Genomic DNA, 18183 nt, shown 5'->3' on the forward strand with positions numbered 1-18183 from the left:
TCTTCTAGATTTCCCCTTCTCAATGTGATGGCATTTTCTCCTGCTCTGGCTTCCAACCCCAGCTCAATGCTCTAATAGGGTAACAAATCCAAAGGTCCTAACGGCGTTCATTCTGCAATCAATGAACTGCTAGTGAACTCATTAGACCAGTGGTTCTCAAGATTTTTTTCCCACTCGCATGCCAAAGGAGGTCTGTGGTTAGTACTTAAGATGGTACGCGAGTGGAAAACATAAGTTTGAGGACGACTGCATTAGACCCTGAGTAGATCCCGGGTAATGGGAAGATGACAAAGCCTTCATAAAAAGAGGATGACAGGCAGTAGGAAAATGTAGACCACTTAGCCTCCATTGATCATTGAGAAAATGAGGGGATATAATACTAACTAGGGGCATAATCTTTAGAAAATTAGAACACAATCCAGTAGAATCACCATGTTTTGTGAAAGGGAAATTGTGTTATTGGCTTTGAGGATGCATTATTCAGGATAGATAAATGAAAATGAGTGGATATAGTATATTTTCCAAAAGGCATTCAATAAGGTGCCATAAAGATAAGAGTTCATGCATTGTGCCTCGTTTTATGTGCATGGGTGGAAGATTGGCTAATAGAAAACAGACTTGTAATAAATGGATCATGCTCAAGTTAACAAGCTGTAACAAGTGGCTGCTGCAAGTATAAGTAATCGGGTTTCAACCTTTACAGCAACATTAATGACTCTATGAAGGGGATGAGTGTATTGAGTCCAAATTTGATGACAATACCTAGATAGATGGGAAAGTAACCAAGAGTATGCAAAGGAATAGGTTAAGTTACTGGTAACAATATTGGCAGATGGAATATAATGCAAGGAAATATGAGGATATCCACTTTGGTGAGGAATAGAAAACCAGTTAATTAATTTTTTTAAATAATTTAATTTTAATTTCGACAAAGCACGGTAACAGGCCATTTCGGCCCATGAGTCCGTGTCGCGCAATTTACACCCAATTAACCTACAACCCCCCCAGTACATTTTGAACAGTGGAGACACGGGGAGAGCATGCCAACTCCTTACGGACAGCATGGGATTTGAGCCCCAGTCCCAATGGTTGGCGCAGTAAAGGCATTGCTCTAACTGCTATGTCAACCGTGCAAAAATGGAGAGTGATTACAGAATGCTGCCATCTCAAGGGATTTCATACATGTTCTGTCCTACATTAGCACTCTAGGGACATTTGTACAATTCATACCAATGTTTTCTGCCTCTCTTGTTTAGCTTCAGCCACACCTTGATTTTCTGAGCCAAGATCCTTTCAATCAACTACCTTCAAACCATCATTTATTATCAGATCTACCTCTCCTCCATAACAATTTTGCTTATAAAAGTTAAATATCCTGAATAGTTAATTCTCAGAACTGGTCAGTTTATAGTTTATAATGTTACTAGATCGTAAATGGGCATGATCAGAAATACCTTAATTCATTTATCCAGTGATGCATACTGTTTATATTCAGATAATGATCCTTCAAATTTACCTTTCAATAATGTTTCTCTGTCCTGACCCTATTCTACCTCTTTCTATCAGATACTGCATATCATGTTATTTTCTTATACATGAAATTAAAGGTGTTAACATTCAAGAACAGCAAGTAATTAGAAAGGCGAAGAGAATGTGGAATCAAGGGGCGGCAGGTAGATTTTTTTGCTCCAGATGATTCTAACTCAGTGGTTCCGAACCTTTTACTTTCTGCTCACATACCACTTTAAGTATTCCCTATGCCATAAGTGCTCTGTGATTAATAAGGGATTGCTTAAAGTGGTATGTGGGTGGAAAGAAAAAGGTTGGGAACCACTGCAACTGTTGGAGGAATTCAACAGACTTGGCAGAGCCTGATACAGGATGTTGATCTGAAAAGTTGGGTATTGAGAGGATACTCCCCCCTCAGCAGGGCCTCTACAATTAGGGGGCATAATTTCAGAATAAGGATACTAAATGAAAGTGGAGATGAGGAGGAATTTCTTCTTTCAAGAGGTTAGCGCCATGCTGTTACAGCGCCAGCGACCCGGGTTTGAATCCGGCAGAGTTTGTATGTTCCCTTTACCCCGTGTCTGCATGGGTTTCCTCCGAGTGCTCCAGTTTCCTCCCACCCTCCAAAACGTATGATGGTTTGTAGGCTAATTGGGTGTGATTCAGGTGGCGCGGGCTCGTGGGCCGGATGGTCCTGTTACCGTGCTGTGTGTCTAAATTTAAATTATGACCAGGATTCTTCAGAATGCTCTACCCCAGCTGTGGAGGCAGTCATTCCATATATTTAAGATTCAGATAAGGCCCATGGAGGGTTACAGGGAATGGGCAGGAAAGTGGATCTGAGGCCAAGATTGGATCTGATTGAGTGGCACAATGGCTTGTGAGGCTGGATGGCCAACTCTTCCTGCTATTTCTCATGTTCATGTTTTCATTGGCATTTTATTCCAGTTGTATTTAATATTTTTGAAGTAAAGATCTTCAAGTCATGTGTTTGGGCGGTAGTTCAGTAATTTATCCACTGCATAGCCATAGCCAGAACCAATAAAGAGGTGGCTACGAACCAGCCTCTGAAAAGGTCCTGCAGCACCCAGTTCAAGAGCAATTGGGTAACTAGAATCTGAGCTCAGATTGTGCCTCATGAGCTCATTGACTTCAACCACTTTGCTGCCAACTTCCGCCCCGACCTCAAATGCACTTGGTCCATCTCTAGCAACACTCGCCCTTTCCTCGATCTCGCTGTCTCCAACTCAGGAGACAACTCGCACAGCTTTCTCATCTACACCTCTTCCCACCCTATCCCCTCTAAGGATTCCATTCCATTCTCTCAATTTCTCCATCGCATCTGCTCCCAGGATGAGGACTTCCTTGCCAGATCATCAGAGATGTTCTCCTTCTTCAAACAACCATCTACCACTATCAACTCGGCACTCACCCACATCCTCCATATCCAAACATCTGCCCTGGCCCCCTCAACTCCCAAGTGCAACAAGACAGGATTCCTCTTGCCCTCACCTACCACCTCACCGGCTTCCACTTCCAGCATATCCTTCTCCGCCATTTCCACCACCTACTATAAGATCCCACCACTAGATACATATTCCCCTCTCCTCCCCTCTCCACCTTCTGCAGAGACCACTCCCTCCACGACTCCCTGTCCACTCCTCCCTCCCCACCATTCATCCCCTTGGGACCTACCCCTGCGACCGCAGGAGATGCTTGACTCGTGCCTACACCTCCTCCCTCAGCACCATTCAGGGCCCCAAACAGTTCTTCCAAGTGAAGCAACATTTCACTTATGAATCTGCAGGGATCATCTACTGCATCCGATACTCCCACTGTGGTCTTGTCTACATCAGAGAGACCAGACGCAGACTGGGAGATCACTTTGTTGAGAACCTCAGTTCGGTCTCCCGGTGGACACCCATTTCAATTCTCCATCCCACATTCCCTTTCCGACATGTCTGTCCATGGTCTCATGTACTGCCAGAATGAGACCACCCGTAAATTGGAGGAACAACACCTCTTCTTTCGACTGGGCACCCTCCAACCAGATAGCATTAATATTGACTTCTCTGGCTTTCATTACACCCCCTTGCTTCCCCGTCATCTCTCCATTCCCTGTCTCCTTTCGCACAGACATGATAAATTCTACCTAGTCCCTGATCACATCCAATGAACATCTTTTGTTGGTCTGGATTCCTCCCCCATTGTTTGAAATCTGAGACTTTCTGATATATTCCTGCTTCTGATTTTTCTGAATTTTCCTTGAAGAAGGGCTCAGGGCTGAAATGTCGGCAATATATCTTTGTCTCCTGTAAATACTGAATAGACCAGCTGAGTTCCTCCAGCATTTTGATGTTTTTCTTACCAGATTGTGATACACATTTTGTGAGCAAAAAAAAATTAAAAATAATATCTGCTTCCTTTAGGGATCAGGTCCCAAATTAAAACCACTCATTGCATGGAAACACCTTGGTTCTTTTCATCAATCATCTTCAAACTGTGCACTCTGGTTCCTCTGAGCCCAAGTCTCATCACTGAAAGAGTTTCTGTTCATTGATCAAAGCTTGTCTTGATAGTTTGCCAGCTAACCTTCTGTCCTGTGGAGAGAACAGTCGACACCACTGTGTCTGTTGGCACAGGTGCTCAAAGGACAGCTTACTTTAGGATGGCAAGGTTAGAGTAGGGCGGTACAGTTAGCACAACGCTGTTACAGCGCCAGCAACTGGGGTTCGAATCCAGCACTGTCCATAAAGAGTTCTCCCCGTGTCTGCATGGATTTCCACCGGGTGCTCTGGTGTACTCCCACCGATCAAAACATACCAGGTTAATTGGGTGGCATGGGCTCGTGGGCCAGAAGGGCCTGTTTCTGTACTGTCTGTCTAAATTTAAAATTACATTGGCCACAACCCTTGTCCGGGACGTCACAGGGATAACACTTTTGAGTTCTCATGTAGTCTCATTCTGTTCCAATGGGATTCCCTTCCTCTGGCTCCCTTCATTAACTGAGTTTATTCAGCCTCAGCCCCAACCCACACCCATCACCTTCTGACCCTATTGATCTTCACTGGGTCCTGGTTAAACAACTCTTCCACTTTAAACTTCAAAACCCCCTCCTTGTGGTCGCCATTCTTGAATCCCGTTTCAGCCTGTCAGCCCTCCAAGATGACCTGTTCCAACCTCTTGCCAATGTCCATCATTCCTCATTGCCAGCCACTCCTTAAACTCTCCGGAGTTTGCTCTTCAGACCTTCTTCGTAACTGACTCCACCTCACTCTCTGCCTTTGAAATGTTCCTTGTGCATTACCTACGCCAGTAAGGCTTTCCGAACAAGGCATGGTGCATAGTTTATAATCACGGATGGAAGATTGGCTAACTAATAGAAACAGACGTGATAAATGGATCATGCTCAAGTTAACCAGCTGTAACTAGTGGCTGCTGCAAGTATAAGTAATCGGGTTTCAACCTTTGCAACATTAATGACTGTATTCACTGCTGTGAGACACCTCATACAACGTCAGTGGGGCTGTGGAATTGCGGAATGTTGGGCTTCCTCAGTGTGAATATAGGACATTGCCTCTGCACTGATTGGCCTGTTAAAGTAGCCGACAGTAGTTTCATTAAAAATCCCGCCACCAGGGAGGGGGGGGGTCCTACACCCAAGATGATGGCCCCTATGATCGCCAGCACCCATGAGGGGTGGCAGACTCCAGGGGAGCGAAGAACTGGCCCGAGGCATCAGAAAGTGGGGAGACCACCTCCCCCCATCTGAGAAGGAGATGCAGAGGAGACGGCTACGGTGGTGGGCTAGTGAGGGGGGCTCTCTGTGGCTGAAAGTCCCACACAAGCAGCGGACTGCTGGCGACTTGAGGCAAGGAACCACGGAGGCTGGGGGCAGCTGTCAGGAGACTCGTGCCGGGCTGAGGGCTGTTGGAGACTGGCTCGAATCTGGCTGAAGGGGTACCAGGTATCGAAACCGGGATGCGAGGGGGTGCCGAAGGTGCTGAAGGGTTCCTGACCGCGTCGGAGGTTCGGATTTGGATGGCCATGGTTTGGATTGGACTCTCTGTGGCTCCAGAAGCAATGGTGGTGATTCGGGGGTGGGGGGGGGGGGGGTTGGACTCTCTTTTGCTTCTTTTTCCTCTGATTGGAGAGGTGCTTCAGACAATTTCTGCCAATGACGAATCTGTCTGCCTTACAGCAGACAAAAGTAATTCCATGTGATATGACACTGTTTTATTACAATGACAGGAAATTGAATCTTGGATTGATCCAGAGGCCAGCTGCTGGCTGAGATCTGGGTCGCTGGTCCAAGCCTGGTGCTTGCATTGGCGATAATCGATGATGTGGGCAGATTGTGATGGTGGAACGGCTGCTGATGTCTGATGTCTGTAGGGCATCATTTGTCTCTCTTGATGCCCGTACGTGTGGGCATTAGGTGTGGTTTTGTGGAAGGCCCCAACCCCTGACTCAGAAGGTCATGGCTTCAAAAGCCATAGCTTGATGCAGGATACCTAGGCTGAGATCCCTGCGCAATTCCTTCACACTGCCAGAGTAAGACGGTAAACCACAGTTGTCTGCCCTCTCGGTTGCTGCAGGAAGGGTAGAGCAATTCTCTCAGAGACCCAGTCAATGCTCATTCCTTGATAAATAGCGTTTATGTGACTATTTGTTTAGTCACATTCATTTTGTGGAAGCTTGCAGTGCAGTTTGGCTGTGTCTGGTGGTGATTGCCTCTCTCAGAGGCCAGCATTGTATGTTCCCCACCCCTCTGATTCAGTAGTGACTAGTGCGACCCCTCCTTTTGAAGTTCAGCAATGACAGCCCCTTCTGCCCCAATGAATCCAATGGTGACTTTGTCCCAGTCTAGCAGTGACAGCCCCTCTCCCTCCCAGTCCAGCGGTGACAGCCCCTCTCCCTCCCAGTCCAGCGGTGACAGCCCCACTCCCTCCCAGTCCAGCGGTGACAGCCCCTCTCCCTCTCAGTCCAGCGGTGACAGCCCCTCTCCCTCCCAGACCAGCGGTGACAGCCCCTCTCCCTCCCAGTCCAGCGGTGACAGCCCCTCTCCCTCCCAGTCCAGCGGTGACAGCCCCTCTCCCTCCCAGACCAGCGGTGACAGCCCCTCTCCCTCCCAGTCCAGCGGTGACAGCCCCTCTCCCTCCCAGTCCAGCGGTGACAGCCCCTCTCCCTCCCAGTCCAGCGGTGACAGCCCCTCTCCCTCCCAGCCCAGCGGTGACAGCCCCTCTCCCTCCCAGCCCAGCGGTGACAGCCCCTCTCCCTCCCAGTCCAGCGGTGACAGCCCCTCTCCCTCCCAGTCCAGCGGTGCCAGCCCCTCTCCCTCCCAGTCCAGCGGTGACAGCCCCTCTCCCTCCCAGTCCAGCGGTGACAGCCCCTCTCCCTCCCAGTCCAGCGGTGACAGCCCCTCTCCCTCCCAGTCCAGCGGTGACAGCCCCTCTCCCTCCCAGTCCAGCGGTGACAGCCCCTCTCCCTCCCAGTCCAGCGGTGACAGCCCCTCTCCCTCCCAGTCCAGCGGTGACAGCCCCTCTCCCTCCCAGTCCAGCGGTGACAGCCCCTCTCCCTCCCAGTCCAGCGGTGACAGCCCCTCTCCCTCCCAGTCCAGCGGTGACAGCCCCTCTCCCTCCCAGTCCAGCGGTGACAGCCCCTCTCCCTCCCAGTCCAGCGGTGACAGCCCCTCTCCCTCCCAGTCCAGCGGTGACAGCCCCTCTCCCTCCCAGTCCAGCGGTGACAGCCCCTCTCCCTCCCAGTCCAGCGGTGACAGCCCCTCTCCCTCCCAGACCAGCGGTGACAGCCCCTCTCCCTCCCAGTCCAGCGGTGACAGCCCCTCTCCCTCCCAGTCCAGCGGTGACAGCCCCTCTCCCTCCCAGCCCAGCGGTGACAGGCCCTCTCCCTCCCAGCCCAGCGGTGACAGCCCCTCTCCCTCCCAGCCCAGCGGTGACAGCCCCTCTCCCTCCCAGCCCAGCGGTGACAGCCCCTCTCCCTCCCAGCCCAGCGGTGACAGCCCCTCTCCCTCCCAGTCCAGCGGTGACTGCCCCTCTCCTTCCTTGTCCACCAGTGACTACACCCCCCCCCACCCCCATTGTCCTTTGGTGATTGCACCCTCTTCTCGCTCCTTGAATTCCACCAGTGACTGCCTTCCACACTGTCCTTGCAACTCTCCACCTAGATAGCCTGTGCCCCGAAGTGGTTTGTGGGGTTTATCAGGGTCCCTGCCTTCTGTCTGAAATCAGACTTGTTTCATGTTCCTAAGTGAACATCAGCCTACAGCAACCAACCGTTTGTCCACACTTACCAGACAGCCTGGCACCTGAGTCTGATCCCTGGACATTGCTGATGACCCATGAGGACAGGCTGGAATACCCTCTGCAGGCAAGTGGGAGAATAAAGTCCAGCATCCTTGAATGGCAAGATAATGGCATGCTGGCTGTGATTAACTAAAGGAAGTTGTTCTTGATACACCCCCCTCCAAACTATCCCACCAACAATTACACTATGATTGATCCATGACTTAACTCCATGGATCTACTTACCCACTTGCTCCTGTGACCTCTACTCCTGAGCCCCAACATTTTCAGGTGTCCTGTCCCCCAGCTTCAAGAGGTGCGGACAGTTTAGTACTCCCCTGCCTTCTGTGTGAAGAAGAGCTTCCTGCCAGCAGGCTCACTGTGAGGTTCTGGAGCTCCTCCACTAGAGCAAGACGTTTCAATCTCTCCATCTAATTAAATCCATTCATTGGTTGGCGTAGTGGTTAGTGCAACGCTTTTACAGCGCCAGTGATGGGGACAGGGGTTCGAATTCAGTGCTGTCTGTAAGGAGTTTGTACGTTCTCCCCATGTCTGTGTGGGTTTTTCCCAGGGTTTCCTCCCACCGTTCAAAAACGTACCGGGGGTTTGTAGGTCAATGGGGCGTAATTGGGTGACATGGCCTCATGGGCCGAAATTGCCTGTTGCTGTGCTGTATGTCTAAATCTTAAAGACCTTGATCGAATTTCCCATTTATAGAACATTAGAGCAGAGTATAGGCCCTTCAGCCCTCGATGTTGTGTCGACCTATATATATACCAAGCCAAAAAACACTAAATCCTTCCTACCTCATAACCCTCTAATTTTCTTTCATCTATCTGCTTGCCTAAGAGTCTCTTATATGCCCCCAATATTTCAGCCTCCACATTCATCCCTGGCAAGGCAGATAACCACAACTCTGCTTAAAAAAAAAACTTGCCCCTGACTGATGTCTCCCTTAAACTTTCCTCCCTTCTCTTTGTATCCATGTCTTCTAGCATTGGCTACTCCCGCGCTGGGAAAAAGGCATTGGCCGTCCACCTTATCTATGCCTCTCAGATTTTTGTCTCTGGACAAACTGTCATTGTCACTTAACCCTTTTTGGCCAAGAATTGACCATATTTTACCTTGACCAGAAGAAGGTTGGGATTTGCTCAGACGCTCCCATTTAATTTGTCCTTCTTGCTGATTGGTCTTTCTCCCATTTAGTGCATCCCAACTGTTGGCCGCCCCAGAGGCTGAGTCATTTGGATTGGACAGGTTCCTCTGGCTTTACCCTGCAGCTCTTGAAAATCTGAAATGAAAAGCATAATGCTGGAAATCCTCAGAATGTCTGTGGAGAGAGTGTTAAAGTTTCAGAATGTTTGACCTGAGCTTCTAACTTAGTTTCCCTGGGTGCAGATGTTGCTTGAGCTTAGAACCTGGAACAGTACTGCACAGGAACAAGCCCTTTGGCCTACATGTCTGTGCTGAACATGATGTCCATATCGAATTAAAACTCCTCCGCTTGCCCTTATCAGTGTCCTGTTATTCATACATCTATTTACAAGCCTTTTAAATGCTACCATTGTATCTGCTTCCATCACTACCCCTGGCAGCCCATTCCAGGCACCCACCACCCTCTGCCCCACACATCTCCGTTCAACTTCCACCCCCCTCACATATCCTCTAGTGTGCGACACCCTTAAAGATTCTCACAGTCCCTCCTAACAATGCATTTGGTGATCTTATAAACTTCTATCAGGTCACCTCTCAGCCTCCTATACTCCACAGAAATCAACCCAAGTTTGTCCAACTTAGGACAGTATATCAATAACCTCAGCCTGAACTTCTTTTTCCAGCAACATTTGGCTTTATCTCAATTTGGACCTTTCTTGCCTCGGGTGTGAGGAGGTGTCCGCGATCCCAGGTCCAGACTGTGGGATTGGCCCCCTGGTGTGGAGGAGCTCTTTCCCCTGCCCTTCCTGACCCAGACAAGCACCGTCAGGCTGTGGGATCCACCAAGAGCCTGTCATACCCAATGCTGCTGCAAAATTGTATTTGAGGTTGGAGCCTGCCACTTCCCTGCTCTGAAGAAGTTTTGACTCCCTACAGATTTGCCCTGGGACAGTGCGTCAACAACCTCAGCTGATCTTTAGATGCTAAATAAAACATGAAGAATCCTCCATGACATTTCAAAGCTTTTCCTCTGCCCTTCTGGAATTCATTGAGAAAATAATTTTGGACCTTTCTCAGACTTGTGTGAACCCAGACCATTCTGAGCTCAGTCCTCATGAGATACAAGATTCTAAAATAATAGATCGCTATGTGTATTTATAAATGCAGGTTGTGCGTTGATAAAACATTATCTCGACTCTTACTGGAACTTAGGATCCTGGTTGTCACAGGTCATGGAATTTTCCCTGCACTACCCAAACATCCCTGAGTGATGTCAGGACAAAACAGAGTATTTTTTTAATTCCCTGGGAAGTCCCACACTAAGTTACTCCTGAAAAAGAACGATCTGAAGGGTAGTCTTTGTTGCAGTATGGGAACACTACAGTCTATGTGTGGACAGAAAGTCATCTTAAATTTTCCTAATACATATCGTTTTTTAGATATAACCTATTTTTGAGATTTCCTGTCATATTTCAAGAAGGCCAAACCATGAAGTGTCATTGAAAATTCATTTTCTGCATTTGCACTTGGACGTCTTCCTTGCTGATCTTGGTGCAGTCAGTGACAAATGTGGTGAAAGGTTTCACCAGGACATTGTGACTGTGGAAAAGTGGTATCAGGGCAACTGGAATCCATGAATGCCGGCCGACTATTATTGGACACTGACACCAGAGGCCTCAGATGCTGAGTACAGCCGAAAATCAGTGGCCAAACATTTTTAGGTCAGTTGAACTAACACAATGTGTCAGCACCATTATGCGATAAAATTTAATTAAAGGCTCTCCAACTTCCTACGTGATACAGCAAATCTGAAATTATCTTTGTGTTCAGCTTGAAGTTGTCTATCATTATCCCCAATTTTCTTAGAGGAAGCGAACCTTTTGAAAAAAATTTGTTGTCCAGTGTAGTCACACAGGTGATTTATTTCTTGGTGATGACACGCTGATGCTGCTGCTCTTCAAACAATGGCATTTTTATTAGTTTGATTGACCAGTTGAGATCTCCAGTTGATAAACCAGTTGTCATTTTTAAAGGTGCATCATTGGATTCTGAGTTATTTTCTGAAGCCTGAGCCTGAATCTGTGGTTTCCTGACTGGGGATAAAACCGATGTCCATTCCCAAACCGACAAGTTTCTTCATGGCCTTTCAGATAGCTCTCCACCCCCATTTCTACCTTTGAAGAGAGCTAGCATCTACCCTATCGTTTCTCAATTTTATCCTATGCTCACATCTGTATCCACCTATTATCTCTTACCTGTCAGCCTGTGCTCCTCTCTCTTCCCCTTCCTCCCTCCTCTCCTCCTCCCCTGTCCACTTTTTTTATTAAGCATCTGCACGAAACATTGGTTACCATTTGCTTCCTTTGGTTGCCGAATGACCTGTTGTGTTTCTCCAACACAGTTGTGCAGTTTACTAAGCCCCACAGTACCTCTGCTATACATCATCTGTTTCCTTGCAGCACAGAAGCCCATTTGGCCCCTCAGGCCCTTTCCCCACATCCTTGCAAGTGATAGCAGGAACATATTGTTACTGGTGAATCGTTAGGCTCTGTAATGTATTGCCTGGGCTAGCAGTGGAGCTCTTGTCGCACTCAAACAGGAGCTGGAAATTTATGGGAGAGAAAGTCATTTGTAGGACTATGGGAAGAGGGCAGAGGAGTGGGAACTGCTGGATCATTCAAGCCAATCCAGACTCAATGGGCTGAATGAGAGTAAAGCACAAAAGTCTGCAAGACACCAAATGAAACTTCGACAGAGCGGGCATCTCTCAGAGATTTCACAGATTTTTGTGAGAAACTTTTCAGAGTAGGCATCCAGCTCTCCGAAGAGAGTTCTGTGGGATTCTCTCTCCCCATTCCCCGTCTGTCATCCCTGCTGCTCTCAACCTCTAGGACCATGTGCTCACCCAGACTTGCTTCCACAGCCACGTTGCCTTCCTCTCCACATGCCTTCCCCATCACCTTGTGCCTCGCGGCTTCCAGCTCCAGTCCCAGGCCTCCCAGTTTTCGCCCTGCGAGGATCTGAGGTACTTACACAGCATTGACTGCTCTGGTCTCCATTTTAATAGGTTGAACAGCCTCCTTCAGGGCTTTAAGCATTCTGTGGTCTATATCAATAACTGTTCAATTCTAAACGTTCCTATCAAATCTGCTTGCACTTCCCTTTCAGGCAGACAGTGCACTCCCTCCAGATAACTCCCTACAGTGTTTGGTTTACCCCTTATCTCTTTCCCTGTAGATGTTCCTCTGGTCACAGACTCATCCCCAACTGGAAACAAATTCCCATGACATTGTATCAAATGCTCACAAAAACATGATGGATCTCCTTCTCCAATGAAGTTCAAACTTCTTTGGCATAATAAGCACATTTGGAAGCCCTGAGTGTGATAGGCTCTATACAAATCCAAGTTTGTCCTCTAAACCAACTACAAAAATAAACAAGCATAAAAGCGATCCCTTTCAATGTAGCAAAAGAAGCAAGAAGCATCACAGAAGGAATATGAAACCATCATTTGACACCAAAGACATTGTGACCATTTAACATTTGGAGAATAAGTTTGAGAAGGGGTGAAAGAGCAGAGAGACAAACATTGGAACTCTGGAATGATTAAGAGGCCAGATTTGGATGATCAGAGACTCGCTTTCCTAGCTGACATCTGCTAGTGGTGAGACGCAGATGGTGGGCATTACATTAAAGGCGTTGTATGTCATGGCATTTTCATAGGAAAAGGTGATATGCTGCTTTGCTAGGCCTAGATATCATTTGGATATTTAAGCCTGCATGTAAATTTACAGAAGAACTCTGTGTTTGATCTGAATGGTGAATGGAAATGCCACCAAGGTATAGTTGTGGATAAAGAATGTGGAACCAGCTCAGACAAATGGGGAGAATGGCCTGTTAGTCCAAGTAAATTGATTCAACCTGACAGCCTGTAGTCAGCTGATGTAGCAGTGTGATGGTAGGTCAAAAAGGTGTCATGGCTCTGAATGGCTTTGGCACATCCCAAACTTGTCAACAGTCAATATTAAATGAAGACTGACAATTTTATCTCTTGTTTAGCAATGGAGCTGGCAAGTGTTGTGTGGCTCTCTGCTGCCGCTGTGTGTTGGCTGTTGAAATTGTTGGTTTTTCTCTCTCTCTCTCTCACACACACACACACACACACACACACACACACACACACACACACACACACACACACACACACACACACACACACACACACAACTCTCTCTCTCTCTCTCTCTCTCTCTCTCTCCTCTCTCTTTCTCTCTCACCAGCCTGCAGACACGTAGCTTCTTTTGATCAAGGGGAAATAGCTGCTTCTCACACATGGAAATAAGCCTCATTTACATGATGGATGTCCATTCCCTTTATGCCTCCATCCATCATACAGAAGATCTTAAAGCACTTTGCTTCTTTCTGGACCAGAGACCCGACCAGTCGCCCTCAACCACCACCCTCCTTCCTCCGCCTGGCAGAACTTGTCCTCAGTTTAAACAACTTCTCCTTTAACTTGTCTTACTTCCTCCAAATCAAAGGAGTAGCCATGGGTGCCTGCATGGGACCCAGCTATGCCTGCCTGTTTGGGGGCAAGCCATGCTGCAAGCCTATACAGGCAAGATCCCTCAACTCTTCCTCCAGTATATCGACAACTACATGAGAGTGCCTCATACACTCGCAATGAGCTTGTCAACTTCATCCACTTTGCAGCCAACTTCCACCCTAATCTCAAACTCACCTGGTCCATCTCTGACCACATTCTTCCCTTCCTGGATCTGTTTCCATCTCTGAAGACGAGCTTTCCGCTGACATATATTACAAACCCACTAACTCCCATAACTCCCTCTACTACACTTCACACCCTGTCCCCTGAAAGGAGTTTATCCCTTCTCTCAATTTCTCTGTCTCAGTCGCATCTGTTCTCAAGATTAGGTCCTCCAGTCCAGATCTTCCGAAATGTCTGCCTTCTTCCACAAAAAAATGGCTTCCCCTCCGCCACCATTAACTCAGCCCTTGCCTTCATCTCTTCCATTTCCCGCTCATCTCCCTGAGCCCCCTCTGCTCCCAGACACAATAAACATAGAATCCCCCTTATTCTCACCTACCACCCCAACAGCATCTGCATCCAACACATTATCCTCTGGAATTTCCGGCACTTACAACAGAATCCCACTACCAGACACATCTTCCCCTCTCTGCCTTCCATAGGGACCACTCCATCCCTCCCATCGCATCCCTGGCACCTTCCCCTGTGGCCACAGGAGGTGCCAGACGTGCCCACATCTCCTCCCTCACCATGGCCCAGGGCCCCAAATAGGCTTTTCAAGTGAAGCAACACTTCACTTGTGTATCTGCAGGACTGATTTACTGTTTCCAGCCCTCCGTTTGTGTCCTTCTCAGAGAAACCAGGCGCAGATTGGAAGATCGCTTCGCTGAGCACCTTCGCTCAGTCCACACCGTTTCAGTTCTGTGTCACACTCCCAGACTCACATGTTTGTTCATGGCCTTATGTACTATCACACCAAGACCACCTGCTAATTGGAGGAACAATACCTGATTTTCCACCTGGAGCTCTCCAGCCAGATGGCATTAACATTGATTTTTCTGCTAACCTGCTCTCCTCTCCCCCCCACTCCCCTTCCTCTTTCCAGTTCTTCTCCCTCCCTTCCCCCTCTATGCACCCAGCCATCCCTCCTCCCCTTGATCGCTGCTGTCCCCTCTCTCCCTTTTCCACCCATCACCTCCTGCCTTTGTGACCACATCTCCCCCTCCATCACTCTTTTATTCAGATGCCTGCTGACATTTTCCATACTTTGATGAAGGGCTCAGGCCTGAAAAGTCGGCTATGTACTTTTAACCTTTGCTATATAAAGGACACTTTTTGACCTGCTGACTTTCTCCAGCATTGTGTATTTTTACTTCAACCATGGCGTCTGCAGATTTTCGTGTTTTACTTCCACCATGGGTATGAAAGAAGGCCTTTCAACCCATCAAGCTCATTCCACCATCACTGATTTGTATTCACTACGCGCACTCACTTGTTCCAGTGACTTCCAATCCCAAACCACAACAAATATCCATGGAGCTCAATTATGGTATTTTGAGGTGATTTCACTCCCCCACCACCCCCACCATCATCCCCTTGAGAGGATCCCACTGTCTTCTTCATAAAGAAGAGTTTCCTGGTATCAGCCCCAAAGTCTGGGCACATTTAATTTTGATTTCAGATTTATTGTCAGAGTACATACATGACATCGCATACAACCCTGAGATTCTTTTTCCTGCGAGCAAGGCAGAATCACCACTTATAGACAGTATAAAAGAAACTAACACTTAAACAAATAAAGAAATGTAAAAAAACTATGCAGTAGGGAGAGAGAGAAAAAAAATCAATAAAGTGCAAAAGTAAGAGTCCTTAAATGAGTCCCTGACTGAGTTTGTTGTCGAGGAGTCTGATGGTGGAGGGGTGGCAGCTGTTCCTGAACCTGGTGGAGCGAGTTTTGTGGCACCTGTTCCTCCTTCCTGATGGTAACAGTAAGAACAGAGCGTGTGCTGGGTGATATGGATCCTTGATGATTGCTGCTGCTCACAGACGGCAGCGCACCCTGTAGTTGTTCTTGATGGTAGGGAGGGTTTTACCCTTGATATCCCGGGCTTGTGTCTACTACCTTTTGCAGGGCTTTACACTCAGGGGTATTGGTGTCCCCATACCAGACCGTGATGTAGCCGGTTAGCACACTTTCCACCACACATCAGTAGAAATTTGCTTGGGTTTCTGATGTCATACCAATTGAGTCTGCAGCCTCAATCCTCTGACTCGGGTGGGTGGAAATGATCCTACATTTGGTATTTTGAGGACCAACAGTGGAATTCTCCCTCAATATTTATCTGTGGATTCATTATCGGGATGTCCTTGTCTTGCTGTTAAGGGGATTTTTGCAGTGTACAAGTGGCCCACTACATTCGCTACAAAAATCTCTTCACTTCAGCAAACTTAGTTGACTCTGAGGTTCTTTGAGATTGTTAACATTTAAATTAGTTTTTTTTAAATTTAAATTTAGACATACGGCCCGGTAATAGGCCCACGTGTCGGGGTCGCCCAATTTACGCCCCATTAACCTGCAACTCCCAGTACATTTTTGAAGGGTGGGAAGAAACCCTGGAGAAAACCCATGCAGATACGGGGAGAATGCGCAAAGTCCTTAGAGAGTGCGGAACTCGAACCCCAGTCCGGTCCCGATCTCTGCAGCTGTAAAGGCGTTGCATTAACCGCTATAACAACCGTGCTGCTGAAATCCAGGGTTCTCTCGTAGTACAGGCAGAAAGAATAACCAGCACACCAGTAATCCGTATTCAGGGATCAGAGCTCCAGGGGTTTTTGCTCCTGGATTCTCATATTCAGACAAGGGTCATTCAATGGACGTGATTTTATTGGCAAAATAAACTCCAGTGTAGAACTAACAACCCGGAACTACAGGCCACAGTAAATGAGTCATTCGACATGGAATCACACAGAGGGTGTGTGATGCGCTGTAGTGCAAACAAACAAGCTCAATTTGCAAAGGCTGTACTACAGGCTTTAATTAACTTATAACCTACACACGAGGTTCAGTCTCCCTTCTGGCTCCATGTGCTCTACTGCCTACACAAGGGCCGGTGTAAGCCTTTATATGGGGCCGGTGATTGGCAGGGAGTAGGTGGAGCCAGCCTCCCAGGTTATCTCCCTGCAGGTACAGTGGGTCGCCCCCTGCAGTAGGCAGGTAGGAATGGAGACAGGCGTAGGCAGTCACAGTCAGTCCGGTGCTTGTATCACCACAGGGTGACAGAATGGATTCTACTCAGGGGGCTGGTACTTCTGGATCATTTTAAAGCGCTGAAGCCACTTTTTTGAAAAATAAGCATGCGTCAAAGGGAGAAAGGCCCACTGCAGTCAAACCACAAAGGGTGGCGGAGAACAAGCTCCCAGCAGCAGTGTGTAAATAGTGCGCAGAGATTGAGATGGCGACTATCACGCCCCAGCCACCCCCATAGATGGGGTGAGGGGACGAGCAGACCTTGAGCTGCCCTGGGATGATGGCCATGCTGATCCCCTCCCCCACCATCCCCTTCTTTGGCAGCGAGGTGAGAGCAGTACTGCATATGTCTCAGTGTGCATTTGAACACCTCACCCCATCCCACGTCCCTCGAGCCTCTTGCAAGGCTTGACCCGCGACACACTGCTGGATGTGTGAAATCCCAGCAGAGATTTCCAGTATGAAGCCAATCTTCAGGATAGAAGCATTGATGAGAATGTTTGGGTCGGTCATGATGAAGGTGGGCCCCAGATCCACACCATCCAACCGTTCCATTTGTTGAAAAAATAGTTGCATCCTATTTACTTTAACCCTCCCCCTCCACCTCCATCTTGATTGGACCCTAATCCTACTGTGTACATTGCAGAGCAGAACCATAGAAAGGCCTATTTGGCCCTTCTAGTCTGTGCTGAACCATTTTTCTCCCTAGCCCCACTGACCTGCACCCAGCCCATTGTCCTCCATACCTCTCCCATCCACGTACTTGTCCAAATTCTTCTTAAATGTTAAAATTAAGCCCGCATTCAGCTGGCAGCTTATTCCACACCCCCACCACTCTCTACGTGAGGATGTTCCCCCTAAACCTTTCCCCTTTCTCCCGTAACCCATGACCTCTGGTTTGTATGTCACCTAGTATACCTATCGGCATTTACTCTGTCTATTCCCCTCATAATTTTAAATATCAAATCTCCCCTCATTCTTCTACACTTCAGGGAATAAAGAAGCAGGATGTCCCTTGTGTTTTGAATGCAATAAAATGTCCCATGTTAGCATTCAAGAACAGATAACAATTCTGAATCACAAAAGAGAGTATTAAGATAAGTAACCAAAAACTTGATTGAACAGGGAGAGTCCCAGAGGAAGAGCAAAATGGAGAGGTTAGGGAGGGAACTTCAGAGCTTAGCATCACAGCACCAGAAGATGCAAGGTGAGGAGAGTAAATGTGGGGACAAGGGCCGATATTTCAGGGGGTGATAGGGCTGGAGGAGCTGACCGAAGTCCGAGGGAGCAAGGTAAGTGGAGATTGGAATGAGGAGGCCATCTTGCCCCTTTAACCTATCATTATTCGATCTGCCCATTTAGAGACCTTAATATCCTTTTAACTTAAATCTAGCCCAGTTTTAAATTTTTCACTTGACTTT

The 18183-nt window shown here is 47.9% G+C and overlaps 1 protein-coding gene across 11 annotated transcripts in view; it reads left to right on the forward strand.

Moving 5' to 3' along the window:
• The window catches only part of LOC138758638 (3',5'-cyclic-AMP phosphodiesterase 4C-like), a 230259-nt gene that overhangs the window by 141584 nt on the left and 70492 nt on the right, over positions 1-18183 (forward strand). The gene's annotated exons all lie outside the window — the stretch shown is intronic.

This window comes from Narcine bancroftii, chromosome 3, assembly GCF_036971445.1.
Source record: "Narcine bancroftii isolate sNarBan1 chromosome 3, sNarBan1.hap1, whole genome shotgun sequence".
NCBI lineage: Eukaryota > Metazoa > Chordata > Chondrichthyes > Torpediniformes > Narcinidae > Narcine > Narcine bancroftii.